The 13709-nt window shown below is 34.5% G+C and overlaps 4 long non-coding RNA genes across 5 annotated transcripts; 2 read left to right on the plus strand and 2 right to left on the minus strand.

The window, feature by feature from the left end:
* Positions 1–571: 571 nt before the first annotated feature.
* On the plus strand, positions 572–1940 carry LOC149502402 (uncharacterized). The gene is made up of 3 exons (XR_016323377.1): positions 572–880; positions 1123–1274; positions 1663–1940. It is a non-coding gene; the product is annotated as an uncharacterized LOC149502402 (long non-coding RNA).
* On the minus strand, positions 1938–2863 carry LOC149502403 (uncharacterized). The gene is made up of 3 exons (XR_016323375.1): positions 2774–2863; positions 2443–2690; positions 1938–2338 (listed from the first exon to the last, which is right to left on the minus strand). It is a non-coding gene; the product is annotated as an uncharacterized LOC149502403 (long non-coding RNA).
* A 31-nt stretch (positions 2864–2894) lies between these two features.
* Positions 2895–4484, plus strand: LOC149502404 (uncharacterized). Its single transcript, XR_016323376.1, has 3 exons — positions 2895–3437; positions 3683–3834; positions 4207–4484. It is a non-coding gene; the product is annotated as an uncharacterized LOC149502404 (long non-coding RNA).
* Positions 4482–5449, minus strand: LOC149502405 (uncharacterized). 2 transcript variants are annotated; one of them, XR_016323374.1, is made up of 3 exons: positions 5320–5449; positions 4989–5236; positions 4482–4884 (listed from the first exon to the last, which is right to left on the minus strand). It is a non-coding gene; the product is annotated as an uncharacterized LOC149502405 (long non-coding RNA). The 2 variants fall into 2 exon arrangements; XR_016323373.1 differs by having other exon boundaries at positions 4989–5437.
* Between the last annotated feature and the right edge of the window lie 8260 nt (positions 5450–13709).

Raw genomic sequence — 13709 nt, forward strand, 5'->3', positions numbered from 1 at the left:
ACGTGTTTTCACGGCGAGATAAGATAATGGAATTTCATATCGAATGATCATAGCCACTTGTGACAATGTTAGTGTTTTTTTAGTGTTTGATAAAACGTTTCGCTCGCCTTCTCTGAAAGCGTTTTTTTTGTCATTCGAACACTGAACAAGTGTTATTTGGCACAAAACTTTTATGTACTTTATTCAATCTATACTAATATATAAATCTACGGTGGTTTTTATGGATGTTCCGTTATAACTACTGAACCATGCATCCGATTGACTTGAAACTTGTTATCCATGTAGAAAATACATTAACGGCCGTTTTCAATAACCTATCTATCCCTAGTTTCGGTTACTAAAGATAGACAAATCTATATTTTTGTCCTTACTTACGTTCCAATAACCTATCGACGGGCAGCAGTTCCTATCGGATTTATCTATCCATCGTCGGGAGGACGGATAGCCTGCTAAAGATAGAACGCTCATACAAATCGTGCTTACTTCCGTTTCAATATGAGTTTTAAGTAACTCTCCGGTAGGCGGCGCTATCTCTAGTATGGGCATCACTGAAGTAGGAAACTTATTCGCTTATCTGTCAAAATCGGCCGGTTACATGTTTATCTTTCGAAAGTAAATCGCTATAATTTAATAATTGTTTCTCTTCATATTGGCATATTGTAGCAGTGATGATAGTGATATGGAATTATTTCAAATGATAATGGATTGTGATGCAGATAGTGATAGTGAGGCCGATATCATATGGTTAGGAAAATAAAGATCGTCTGAATTACATGGCGAAGATCAATAATTACGAATTTGACTATAGATTTCTGAGCAAAGGTGTTGTGAATGAATTGATTAATTTAATGAGACCATATTTGAGTGTAACGTCAAAAAGGTAAGATAAATTTTAACCATAAAAGTACTCGTTATTACAACTTATATTTGTTTATAGCAATAGCAAAATTATACCTAATTTTTGTTGTGTTACAAAATCACACTCAACAGGAATTCTATAATACTGCTGGATTCCCATGGTGCCCTAAATGACATTCATATACTAATACTATAACCTGGTAGGCTATTTACCTTCATTCTTATTACACACTGATACCTCTACATTTTATATTTGTGTTACAGATTCAAATATAGGAGAGGAATTTAGAAATAGAAAAAGAGTATTTTGAATGGGTAATTTGTGTGCAATGCATCATTGATGTTTCAAAATGTTGTTGCTTGATAGCCTGGGTCTACTCATGATACAACTATAATTAACCATTCCGATTGAAAAGGTATTTCTTATTTATATTACCTTATTTATATTATTATTATTATATATTATTATTATTATATTTTTATTTATTTATATTATATATTTAGGTGTTTATATGAATTTAATATTACACTATCATAATAAATTATCTACATATCAAGAGAACATTGATAACAAGGTGGACTTGGAAATTGCTATTTGCTTGCCGATAGAGGCTATCCCCACAACCCTATCTTTTAACGTGATTAATTAACCCACATACTCGATCGGAACGATTTAAAATGAATCACATATTAAAACAAGAAATACTATAGAGAGGTAATCTTTTTTTTTAGTTAAGAGCTTGTTTTAGTTATACAGTATAACAAGCAGTACAATACAGTATAAGAATAATGTATAATTTTCAGATGCATTGGTGTTTGTAAAAGAAGACTCCCTGTATATCATTGAAAAGTAGATTAAAACTAGAAAATATGCAAGCTGTTATTATAGCTGCCATGCTGCATAATATCGTCAGAAGTATGAATTTAGGAGAATTAGAATCAGAAATTTCAGTCGCAGATACATTACAGGAAAATAATATAATCGTTCGTAACAATTTTTCAAAACTTACATCTGAAATACAACTATGTACTTATAAATAATTGCTTCCAAAGATAATTTATAAAATAAACTCCAAAGATAATTTGACTATTTTTTATTTTCCAAAATGATAATTACATGGTAGTTAGTACATGCAAGATATTTAATTTAGAATTTGTACATATACTTAAAAAACTATCTAACATAAAATTATTATTGCCTACTTAATTTATGAAATTTAATATTCCTTTTAAGTAATTTTTAATTTTTTAAATTATCTAAATCTAACTTAACTTTTGCTACCCTTTTCTTTATTTTCCAAGTCAAGTCTCTTTTTTGCTATTAGATATTCTGCGAATGCATTGTCCCTATGCTAGCCTTGCATTTCTTTTCTTCCATCTTGTTTCCGCTTGGCTGTAAAAGTGTTAAAAATATTATGTGACCTACAACAATGTGCATGCTTTATCCAAAATTTCATCTGCAATCCTTACCACCTCCAGCCTGTAACAAAGAGCATAATTATTTCAAATACTACGGCAACCTGAAGAAAAAATCATGTTTATCAATGTGTTATTAGAGACAAACAATCAACTAATTATACTAACCTTACTAAGGTTGTTTCTTATGTTGCCGTAGCGTTCTTTAAGTTTTCCCATTTTAGTCGAAGCTGCGATGGAGTTCGTGGGAAACGACGAATCGACGAATTAAAATCATTTACAAGGGTTTGCCAAGCCTGCTCCTTCAATTTATTGTTTGTGGCATTTGTTGCCTTATTATTGAAATGTTTTTTCGCCGCCACAAGTTCTGCTAGAATCATCGTCTCATCTTTTGTCATGGGTGCTGCCTTTCTTGACTGAAAAAGATATATTTTCTAAACTTGAACTCAAAGTTTTCAAAGTAAAATTATTATTATCAATGTAGTTCATAGATACTTACAGAATTCATTTTATTTCACTGTAGCTCTTTAATTATAAACACACTTAGAATTATAAACGAAAGTTTTAAAGCGTTTTGGAGGTAAGTCATCATCTGATATACGGCCGTTTTCAATAACCTATCTATCCCTAGTTTCGGTTACTAAAGATAGACAAATCTATATTTTTGTCCTTACTTACGTTCCAATAACCTATCGACGGGCAGCAGTTCCTATCGGATTTATCTATCCATCGTCGGGAGGACGGATAACCTGCTAAAGATAGAACGCTCATACAAATCGTGCTTACTTCCGTTTCAATATGAGTTTTAAGTAACTCTCCGGTAGGCGGCGCTATCTCTAGTATGGGCATTCGCTTATCTGTCAAAATCGGCCGGTTACATGTTTATCTTTCGAAAGTAAATCGCTATAATTTAATAATTGTTTCTCTTCATATTGGCATATTGTAGCAGTGATGACAGTCATATGGAATTATTTCAAATGATAATGGATTGTGATGCAGATAGTGATAGTGAGGCCGATATCATATGGTTAGGAAAATAAAGATCGTCTGAATTACATGGCGAAGATCAATAATTACGAATTTGACTATAGATTTCTGAGCAAAGGTGTTGTGAATGAATTGATTAATTTAATGAGACCATATTTGAGTGTAACGTCAAAAAGGTAAGATAAATTTTAACCATAAAAGTACTCGTTATTACAACTTATATAATTTGTTTATAGCAATAGCAAAATTATACCTAATTTTTGTTGTGTTACAAAATCACACTCAACAGGAATTCTATAATACTGCTGGATTCCCATGGTGCCCTAAATGACATTCATATACTAATACAATAACCTGGTAGGCTATTTACCTTCATTCTTATTACACACTAATACCTCTACATTTTATATTTGTGTTACAGATTCAAATATAGGAGAGGAATTTAGAAATAGAAAAAGAGTATTTTGAATGTGTAATTTGTGTGCAATGCATCATTGATGTTTCAAAATGTTGTTGCTTGATGGCCTGGGTCTACTCATGATACAACTATAATTAACCATTCCGATTGAAAAGGTATTTCTTATTTATATTACCTTATTTATATTATTATTATTATATATTATTATTATATTTTTATTTATTTATATTATATATTTAGGTGTTTATATGAATTTAATATGACACTATTATAATAAATCATCTACATATCAAGAGAACATTGATAACAAGGTGGACTTGGAAATTGCTATTTGCTTGCCGATAGAGGCTATCCCCACAACCCTATCTTTTAATGTGATTAATTAACCCACATACTCAATCGGAACGATTTAAAATGAATCACATATTAAAACAAGAAATACTATAGAGAGGTAATCTTTTTTTTTAGTTAAGAACTTGTTATACTGTATTGTAAAATAATTTAAGCGAATAATGTATAATTTTCAGATGCATTGGTGTTTGTAAAAGAAGACTCCCTGTATATCATTGAAAAGTAGATTAAAACTAGAAAATATGCAAGCTGTTATTATAGCTGCCATGCTGCATAATATCGTCAGAAGTATGAATTTAGAAGAATTAGAATCAGAAATTTCAGTCGCAGATACATTACAGGAAAATAATATAATTGTTCATAACAATTTTTCAAAACTTACATCTGAAATACAACTATGTACTTATAAATAATTGCTTCCAAAGATAATTTATAAAATAAACTCCAAAGATAATTTGACTATTTTTTATTTTCCAAAATGATAATTACATGGTAGTTAGTACATGCAAGATATTTAATTTAGAATTTGTACATATACTTAAAAAACTATCTAACATAAAATTATTATTGCCTACTTAATTTATGAAATTTAATATTCCTTTTAAGTAATTTTTAATTTTTTAAATTATCTAAATCTAACTTAACTTTTGCTACCCTTTTCTTTATTTTCCAAGTCAAGTCTCTTTTTTGCTATTAGATATTCTGTTAATGCATTGTCCCTATGCTAGCCTTGCATTTCTTTTCTTCCATCTTGTTTCCGCTTGGCTGTAAAAGTGTTAAAAATATTATATGTGACCTACAACAATGTGCATGCTTTATCCAAAATTTCATCTGCAATCCTTACCACCTCCAGCCTGTAACAAAGAGCATAATTATTTCAAATACTACGGCAACCTGAAGAAAAAATCATGTTTATCAATGTGTTATTAGAGACAAACAATCAACTAGTTATACTAACCTTACTAAGGTTGTTTCTTATGTTGCCGTAGCGTTCTTTAAGTTTTCCCATTTTAGTCGAAGCTGCGATGGAGTTCGTGGGAAACGACGAATCGACGAATTAAAATCATTTACAAGGGTTTGCCAAGCCTGCTCCTTCAATTTATTGTTTGTGGCATTTGTTGCCTTATTATTGAAATGTTTTTTCGCCGCCACAAGTTCTGCTAGAATCATCGTCTCATCTTTTGTCATGGGTGCTGCCTTTCTTGACTGAAAAAGATATATTTTCTAAACTTGAACTCAAAGTTTTCAAAGTAAAATTATTATTATCAATGTAGTTCATAGATACTTACAGAATTCATTTTATTTCACTGTAGCTCTTTAATTATAAACACACTTAGAATTATGAACGAAAGTTTTAAAGCGTTTTGGAGGTAAGTCATCATCTAATATAGTAGGTAAACAATAGAAAAACCAATGAAGTAGGAAACCTATGGAAATGAAACGTCAACCAAAATTTCGTGCCACTGTGACGTCATCTGGCCACAAAACATGGCGGCTTTAGTGCTGTACAAAAGATTTCAATGTTATCAGGTTTTATCGATAAACGTTCTTGGCTCATTTTATTTTAAATATTGTTGAGTATTATTTATTTGTAGAATTGTGCAAATATGATATGATTTAGATGGGTGAAATCTAAGACAAGTTCGTCCTTCGAATTTGCCAAGTAAACGATATGATGATTTTTAAAAGTTGCTACACTGATTTTATAAAGTTGTCGTTTGTCGCAAAACATAAAGATATGGCGTAGTTCAAAGCCATCAGCCCATTTCCAGCATGCTAAATGTTATCGTATTTTGAGTACGTGTTTTTCTTAGACTATTACAATCTATTTTAATTGTTTTGCTGACTCTAAAGTCCGTAACATACTACCGCAGCGCACCTCAAGGAAGGTGCGCCGCACCCTTTGAATCACTTTCGCTTGAGAGTGATTCAAATTTTAAACTTATCAAGGGACCGCGTGAAAAAAAAAACACCTACAGAACATTTATTCATTAATTACAAACGTCATTCCTTGTGACTTCCTCTCTAAAATCACTTAATTATTAAATATTTAACAAATTTACAATAGTGTTTTACTCACTGCGGAATAAAACTATTTTATTTAAATAGTTCCGAAGAGATTTTGTCGGTAGCCTTTTTCCCGAAATATCTAAACAGAATGTCTAAATATGTTTTGATGACATATTTTAAAGTGGTATTTATGATTAGTGTCATGATCAATAGATTCCGACCGAAAAATGGATTTTTCGGATGAGGGCTCCATAATTAATTTAAATACATATAGATAATAGTTTTAGGACATCGACTTTCTTGAGATCCTATAAAATAAGTTTTAATAATTATTTTTGTATGTTTTAAGCATGATAAATTATGAAATTTTATATAATCAATCATATTAAATCGATATCATAGTCAATAAATAATGTACAACCCAAAACAGACGGCCGAACTGACGTAACAATGACATTTGGCGCGCTAAACATGGCGGATTTTCGGCCTCATTAGACGGAGACGGAGATATTTACGTATATTCATGTTTCATTTTATGTACGCACTGAAATACTGTTATATTGTTTTCCTGCGAGTTAAAGTGCTGAGTAAGAACGAGATAGATATATATTTATGTATGTGCCTTCAAAATGGGTGCTATTTATATAAGCAATTGTACGTATAGAACAATATGTCGTGTCCCTACTATATAGGTCTATGAGAAAAACAAATAAAAGAAACTGATCACTGCTTATTGGCAAACGGACTGTCAAAACGTTTCGTTTCATAATTTCGATTAGGATAAAAATAGCAATACGTCCAATTTAAAAAAATCTACATATGTTTTTATTACTTTTTGTTATAAACAAATGTGTTTATGATAGTCTACAATATGCTGGTTAAATTATAGTTATAATTTAGAATAAAATAAAATAAGTCTTGATCCTGATGTTGTTTCGTATTTGTAGTAGAACGAAACGTATCAAGAGGCTCGGATAAATCGGAGGGAAGAAGCTATCTACTGTTGGTTAAAGAGAGATAGCACTTATCCGTGATTGTGAAACGCAAACTAAGGATAGATACGCTCTTGCTGATATTCGGAGATAGCTATCTATCCGAAAACTCAGATACGTTATTGAAAACGGCCGATAGTAGGTAAACAATAGAAAAACAAACAAAAGAAACTGATCACTGCTTATTGGCAAACGGACTGTCAAAACGTTTCGTTTCATAATTTCGACTAGGATAAAAATAGCAATACGTCCAATTTAAAAAAATCTACATATGTTTTTATTACTTTTTGTTATAAACAAATGTGTTTATGATAGTCTACAATATGCTGGTTAAATTATAGTTATAATTTAGAATAAAATAAAATAAGTCTTGATTCTGATGTTGTTTCGTATTTGTAGTAGAACGAAACGTATCAAGAGGCTCGGATAAATCGGAGGGAAGAAGCTATCTACTGTTGGTTAAAGAGAGATAGCACTTATCCGTGATTGTGAAACGCAAACTAAGGATAGATACGCTCTTGCTGATATTCGGAGATAGCTATCTATCCGAAAACTCAGATACGTTATTGAAAACGGCCGTAAAAGTACATTAATGGATAGGCTAATATTTATATGAATGTTGGACTCCCCAATAATAATGATAATAAATAATAATGTTAATTTTAAATGCCCAGCGACGCGGGCGAGTACGGCTAGTATGTAGCTTTAAATTTATTTGAGACGATTATGATTAATAGTAGTAAATCTTTGGTTGCTCGTAGTTGTAAAACTACTCATCACCGGCAAAGTGGAAGAAAAGAGGCCTAGATGACGTAATCCCATGAGCTGGTCAGCGCTGAGGAACACAACGCAATGAGGAGGATACTGCTAGATACAACAGCCTCGTCTGTATTCTGCTACAGCCGTGGGTTCCCATAATATAACGATCTATTACAATACAATTAACACTTATCATACCAACACTTACTGGTAACTATTTCTAACATAACGGGTAGACCAGGTGGGCTGTGAGCTCGTCCACCCATCTACCGATCGAGCTTTGCTCGGCATTTTTTTTTTTTTGTTTTGTTAAATTGTGTTTTTTAGAAGTAGAATTTATATTTAAATACGAATTACATATTGATAAAATGATGAAATATTCCAAGATCGTTTAGGCATTTTTAAGTGAACACGTGAGTTAAAAAGATACAAATATTATAAATAAACAATTAATTTTCTTGGTCTAACCTTAAACCAAACACTCATTGGCTTCGGGTGGCTTAACAACGCCATCTACTGAAATAGCTTTAGTGTTATTGTGTCTTTAAAGCAGTTAGTTGCTCTCAATTATGAAAAACAGTATTATTATTCGCCAATAGATGTCGGGAAGAGTCATAAAATTGATTATTGAAAGCACGAATAAAACAACATTTTCTGAAAATTAATCGTAGCTACATCGATTTATCGCCCCCGAAATCCCCTGTATACGTAATTTTATAAAAATCGTTGGAGCCGTTTCCGAGATTCAGATTATATATAATTATATATACAAGAATTGCTCGTTTAAAGGTATAAGAAAGATAAGATAACGGTTCGTCCACCCATCTAAGCAATAAAAAAATAAAAAAAACCTAGTGGATAAGATGAAGACAAAAAGAAGAAGTAGAGACAATCGTTAAAACAATACAGCTGTTCCAATTCAAGTGTCAAAAAAAACTCTTCAATCTCAATTCTGCCTATAGAATAAGTAATGAATCACCTTCACCTTGAGAAGACAAGTAGTTAAATCGATCTACTAACATGAGAAGTAAGGTTTACGTGTTGCTATCTGAGTCATGTTCTGATATGGACACAGCGTGTCAACAACAAACACTCAGGAGGTGTTGCTTCAAAAAGAATATTGTTTTTTTTATTGCTTAGATGGATGGACGAGCTCACAGCCCACCTGGTGCTAAGTGGTTACTGTAGCCCATAGACATCTACAACGTAAATGCGCCACCCACCTTGAGATATAAGTTTTAAAATCTCAAGTATAGTTACAACGGCTGCCCCACCATTCAAACCGAAATGCATTACTGCTTCACGGCAGAAATAGGCAGGGTGGAGGTACCTACCCGCGCGGACTCACAAGACATCCTACCACCAGTAATTACGCAAATTATAATGTTTGCGGGTTTGATTTTATTACACGATGTTATTCCTTCACCGTGGAAGTCAATCGTGAACATTTGTTGAGTACTTATTTCATTACAAAAATTGGTACCCGCCTGAGACTGAGATGAGAACACCGGTGCATCGCTACATACGAATGCACCGGACATCTTATCCTTTAGGTCACGACGACTTCAAAACTTTTATCACCGGAACCCCACACTATTTAGACAGGGTCCTAATGGCCCCTGTCGAGACTACCTACCTACCATAGACGGGTTTCACACAATTATATAGAAACAAACATCAAATCTTATCGAAGAGCGTCATATTGATTAACATAAAATTATCACGGAACTATCGGTACAATAAATTCCTTTGTACTACTGATATAGATACGTAGATTACATTATGACGGACGAGTAAGCCTATTTATTGCTGATGAGAGTAGTGGAGCTTTTGGCAAAGTTATGTAGGCACAGGATACTAAAGCTAAAGGCATTGCCAAGCTGAGACCTTAAATAATTGATTGAATGATTTTAAATGTGTAAATTTAATTTTTTTTCCATTTACTTCTGGTTTGACGTAATGACGATTTACGATTTACGTAATGACGTCAGAACTTATGCGGAGTTCTATGTCAGAAAGAGTTTGAATATTTTGTGGTTTAAATACGATACGACTCCATTGATTAAGAACCTTTTTTGTTGAAAAGTTAACACAAATAACTTTAACTTTAATTATTAAAAATATACATTTTATATATACGTTGAGGGCAAATAGTGAAAGTTTGAAAATTTAGTTTAATGGAACAACAAAAGTTATACTCTGAAGTGACGTATTAACACCAGTGTGCTTCGTGCGGGTTTTTGAACGGTCTCGATAGCGTAAAAGTTAACTCAAATTTTAATTTGTATGCAATTGGAACAATGCTCCTAGCGGCAAACGTAGGCAAACGGCAATGATAAACAAATCGTAAATAGAAAGTAGCAAAGCAAATAATAACATATTGCCTGTGAATTTTATCAGGAGTTTTCGTTTCATCTGTAGTTCATTTGTAATCTAAGAAAATAGAATTAATACAAGGCCAAGATGACGGGCAATGACACAACCTACTGAGTTTCTCACCAGGTTATCATCGTGAGTCGCATTTTCGATCCGTTGGTAGATTCAGCGAAGCACTAGCTCTTGCTAGAGCAGATGTTAGCAATTTCTCTCAAGCTAGTAAGCCCCATGAGGTCCCCTACCACCTCGAATAACCCTCGAAGTTACCGACGATTAGGTAGGAGAAATTTGTTTAACCAAAAGTATATGCAGCTGTTCCATTAAAGAAGATTAAACAATATAGTATAAATGCAAGTGCTAGAATGTCAGAGTTTTAACGTGATTTTTTTTATATTGCCCGTGTAAGCAAGCGAGCACACGGCCCATCTGATGGTGAGTGGTTACCGTCACCCGTTGACTGTAGCAATGCCAGAGGCAGAGCCAAGCCGCTGCCTACCGTTAAGTACTCTCCACAAGCCTCGTTTGAAGAATGACATGTCATAGCGCTCGGGAAGCACCATGAAGTGGAACTCATTACAAAGCCGGATGGTACGTGGCAAAAAAGAACTCTGGAAATGCAGTGTGAATAAATGCAGTGGCTCCAGGTCGATTTTATTGTTCTGCCCACTTAAATTTGAAATCTAATGAATACTACTCGATGCATAACATTTTGTTTTGAAACCAACAAACTTCCGGTATATTGACTCATTTCCACTTTGATATAACATCGAAATTAGTTATTTCCTTACGAGAGGCAGGATCTTATATTATAAGTGTAGATTTTTTTTAGGATATGGATGAGATTTATCGGAGCGATATATCCACGAGGTGAAAAAATCTTGAAAAAAGAGAATAGCAATAGTGAAAAATAGCAAGTACAATAGCTTTTTTTCTGCAGGCAGAGAAAATCGCCGGATCCCCACCTGGCACGGCCGGTGGGGGGGGAATGTGGGTGTTGAGCCGCACTAAAAACTTCTGCCACTCACAGCCGGCGCCCTACACCGGACCGGGCCGGAGCCCAGTCGGGGCTATTGAGACGGCGGGACAGGGTCGACGCAGAGCATATTACATCCATCCCGTTTCCGCAGGCATAATATTTGTTAGAGCATATCGAAGTTTAACAACACGTTTTAAATCTCTGATAAAGCAGTAATAATTAAAGGTAGGCTTGTTGCAACGATAGGGACGCCTGCCGGCTAAAAGCCCAGCATTTCCTTTCCCTCCCCTCCCAAAAATCCCTCTCAGAAACACCCCTACCAAAAAACTTCGAATAGCCATGTCGAGCGGGGATACAGAGCTCGGTCTGTGCGTACTAGCATCGACTTCGACCGTGGCCCAGATTATCAGCCTCTGTACGGACGCAGCGGAAAGATCAACGCACGCAACACCTAAAAATTTTATTGCACTAATAAATTAAAACTCATTGTTGGATGCTTGGGTCTCTTCAATAAAACTCCCAAAATCGATTTTGTGCTTGTATTTTCTTTATACAGGTTTTTGTTAAATTTTACGTTGCGAACAAGTTAGCTTGGCACGGCCATTAATTGAAGTGTGTAAAAATTGTGTCGGTGAACATAAATAAAAATTTAACATTGCTCAGTAAAATTTCGTAGGCGTTAACATCCTCCCCCCGTTGAAAGTCGATTCTTCGGGTTTCAACCCTCTAGTTCTTCTGCGGTAGGCAAAGCACACAGACGAACCAACGGGCGGCGCACGCAGCCTCTAGAAGTATTGACGTCAGCGACTCGAGGTACTCCATCATTTGGACCATAAAATAGTCTGGATATGCGTCCAAGTCTCCAGCAGAGAGGAGGAACATCATCTTCTTGCAACAGTACCAAATCTCCTACATTTGGTTTTGAAGAATTGGTCTTCCACTTGTGGCGTTGTTGAAGCTCAGCAATATATTCACGCTGCCAGCGCTGCCAAAAATGTTGATATATTTGCTGTAATCGAGCGTAGCGTTGCAAATTATTGTAGTTGCAGTTTTCCAGCACAGGCGAAGGAAGAGCAGTGAGAGCCCGGCCAATGAGAAAGCTCCCGGGAGTCAGGCAAAGGAGGTCATCAGGAGAGGGTGACATAGGACATAATGGACGGCTATTCAATATAGCCTCTACTTGTGCGAAAAGAGTAGATATTTCTTCGAATGTTAAGTGTGAATTACCCATAACGCGCTTAATGTGAAATTTTGCGGATTTTATTCCGGCCTCAAAGATTCCGCCAAAGTGAGGAGCATAAGTTGGAGAAAATACAAATTTTATTCCATCCTCACTTGCAGAATCAGATAAAGATTTAGAGTTTATTTTGAAAAAATGGTTAATTTCTTTAGAACCTGCTACAAAATTGCGTCCGTTATCACAGAACACCTCAGTTGGCCGGCCCCGGCGTGACACGAATCTGCGAAATGTCATGAGGAAAGCGTCTTTTGATAAGTCACTAACGGCTTCAAGGTGTACACATTTGTAACGTAAGCAAATGAAAAGGCAAAGGTAACATTTAATAATAATGGCACCGCGGCCCTTCCTATTAACAATAAAGAATGGTCCGGCAAAGTCTAAACCCACAGTTTTGAATGGGAAACTTGGCGTAACGCGTTGCGATGGTAAGTCTCCCATAATGGGCTGCATAGTTCGTCCTTGTAATCGTCTACATTTAAAACAATTACGAAACGTACGTCGAGCTAGCTGTCTTCCGTTAGTGGGCCACACGAATTCACGAATTATAGCTAGTAACAACTGTGGTCCAGCATGAAGGTTGCGCTTGTGTTCGTGTTCAAATAAAAGTTTCGTAAAATGATGTGAAGCATCTAAAAGCACTGGATGTTTCTTATCAAAATTAAAATCAGATGCATCCAATCGACCACCTACTCGTATAATCAACTCATTATGAAAGAATGGAGTTAATGATAAAATATGTGACTTTGGACTTAGAGATTTATTGTTAGCTAGTAACTCATACTCAAGCGGAAATGATGTTTGTAATAAATAACTGCTCAATGTCATCTCGCTCATCAACCTCGTTTGTCAAATCACTACGATTCAAAACCTCTATCTGAGTCTGCAAGTCGTCAAATCGATTTGACAGTGACTCAAATTTGCTAAGCTTAAGTGTCAATTCAGCAAGTTCAAGAGAAGTTAGTGTTTCTTTTGAGCTTGTTTGAGTTAAATAGTTCCGAAATTTAGTTATTTGCCCCTTTATGGAGCTACGTTTAACAAAAAGATCCAGCAAATCTTGAGAGTCTTTTGCACTAGTTTCACCTCCCATGATAAATAAAAATTGTAAGTTTCTAATATATTAAGTAAAAAGTTTGTAAATTAATTTAATATAATTATTATTTGTAACTGGTAAAAGAAGCAATAAGAAAAGCAAAGTCTAGTACTACAGATAATGAAATGAATGCAAAAATAGAATAAAATCTGTTTAGTTAATTAATAAATTAAAAATATTAAAGTTATCTCACGCTCCTCGACTAGACGTGACCTGCACTGGAGTCCGGCCCTGCT

The sequence above is a fragment of the Bombyx mandarina genome, chromosome 08, assembly GCF_030267445.1.
Source record: "Bombyx mandarina strain Sakado chromosome 08, ASM3026744v2".
NCBI lineage: Eukaryota > Metazoa > Arthropoda > Insecta > Lepidoptera > Bombycidae > Bombyx > Bombyx mandarina.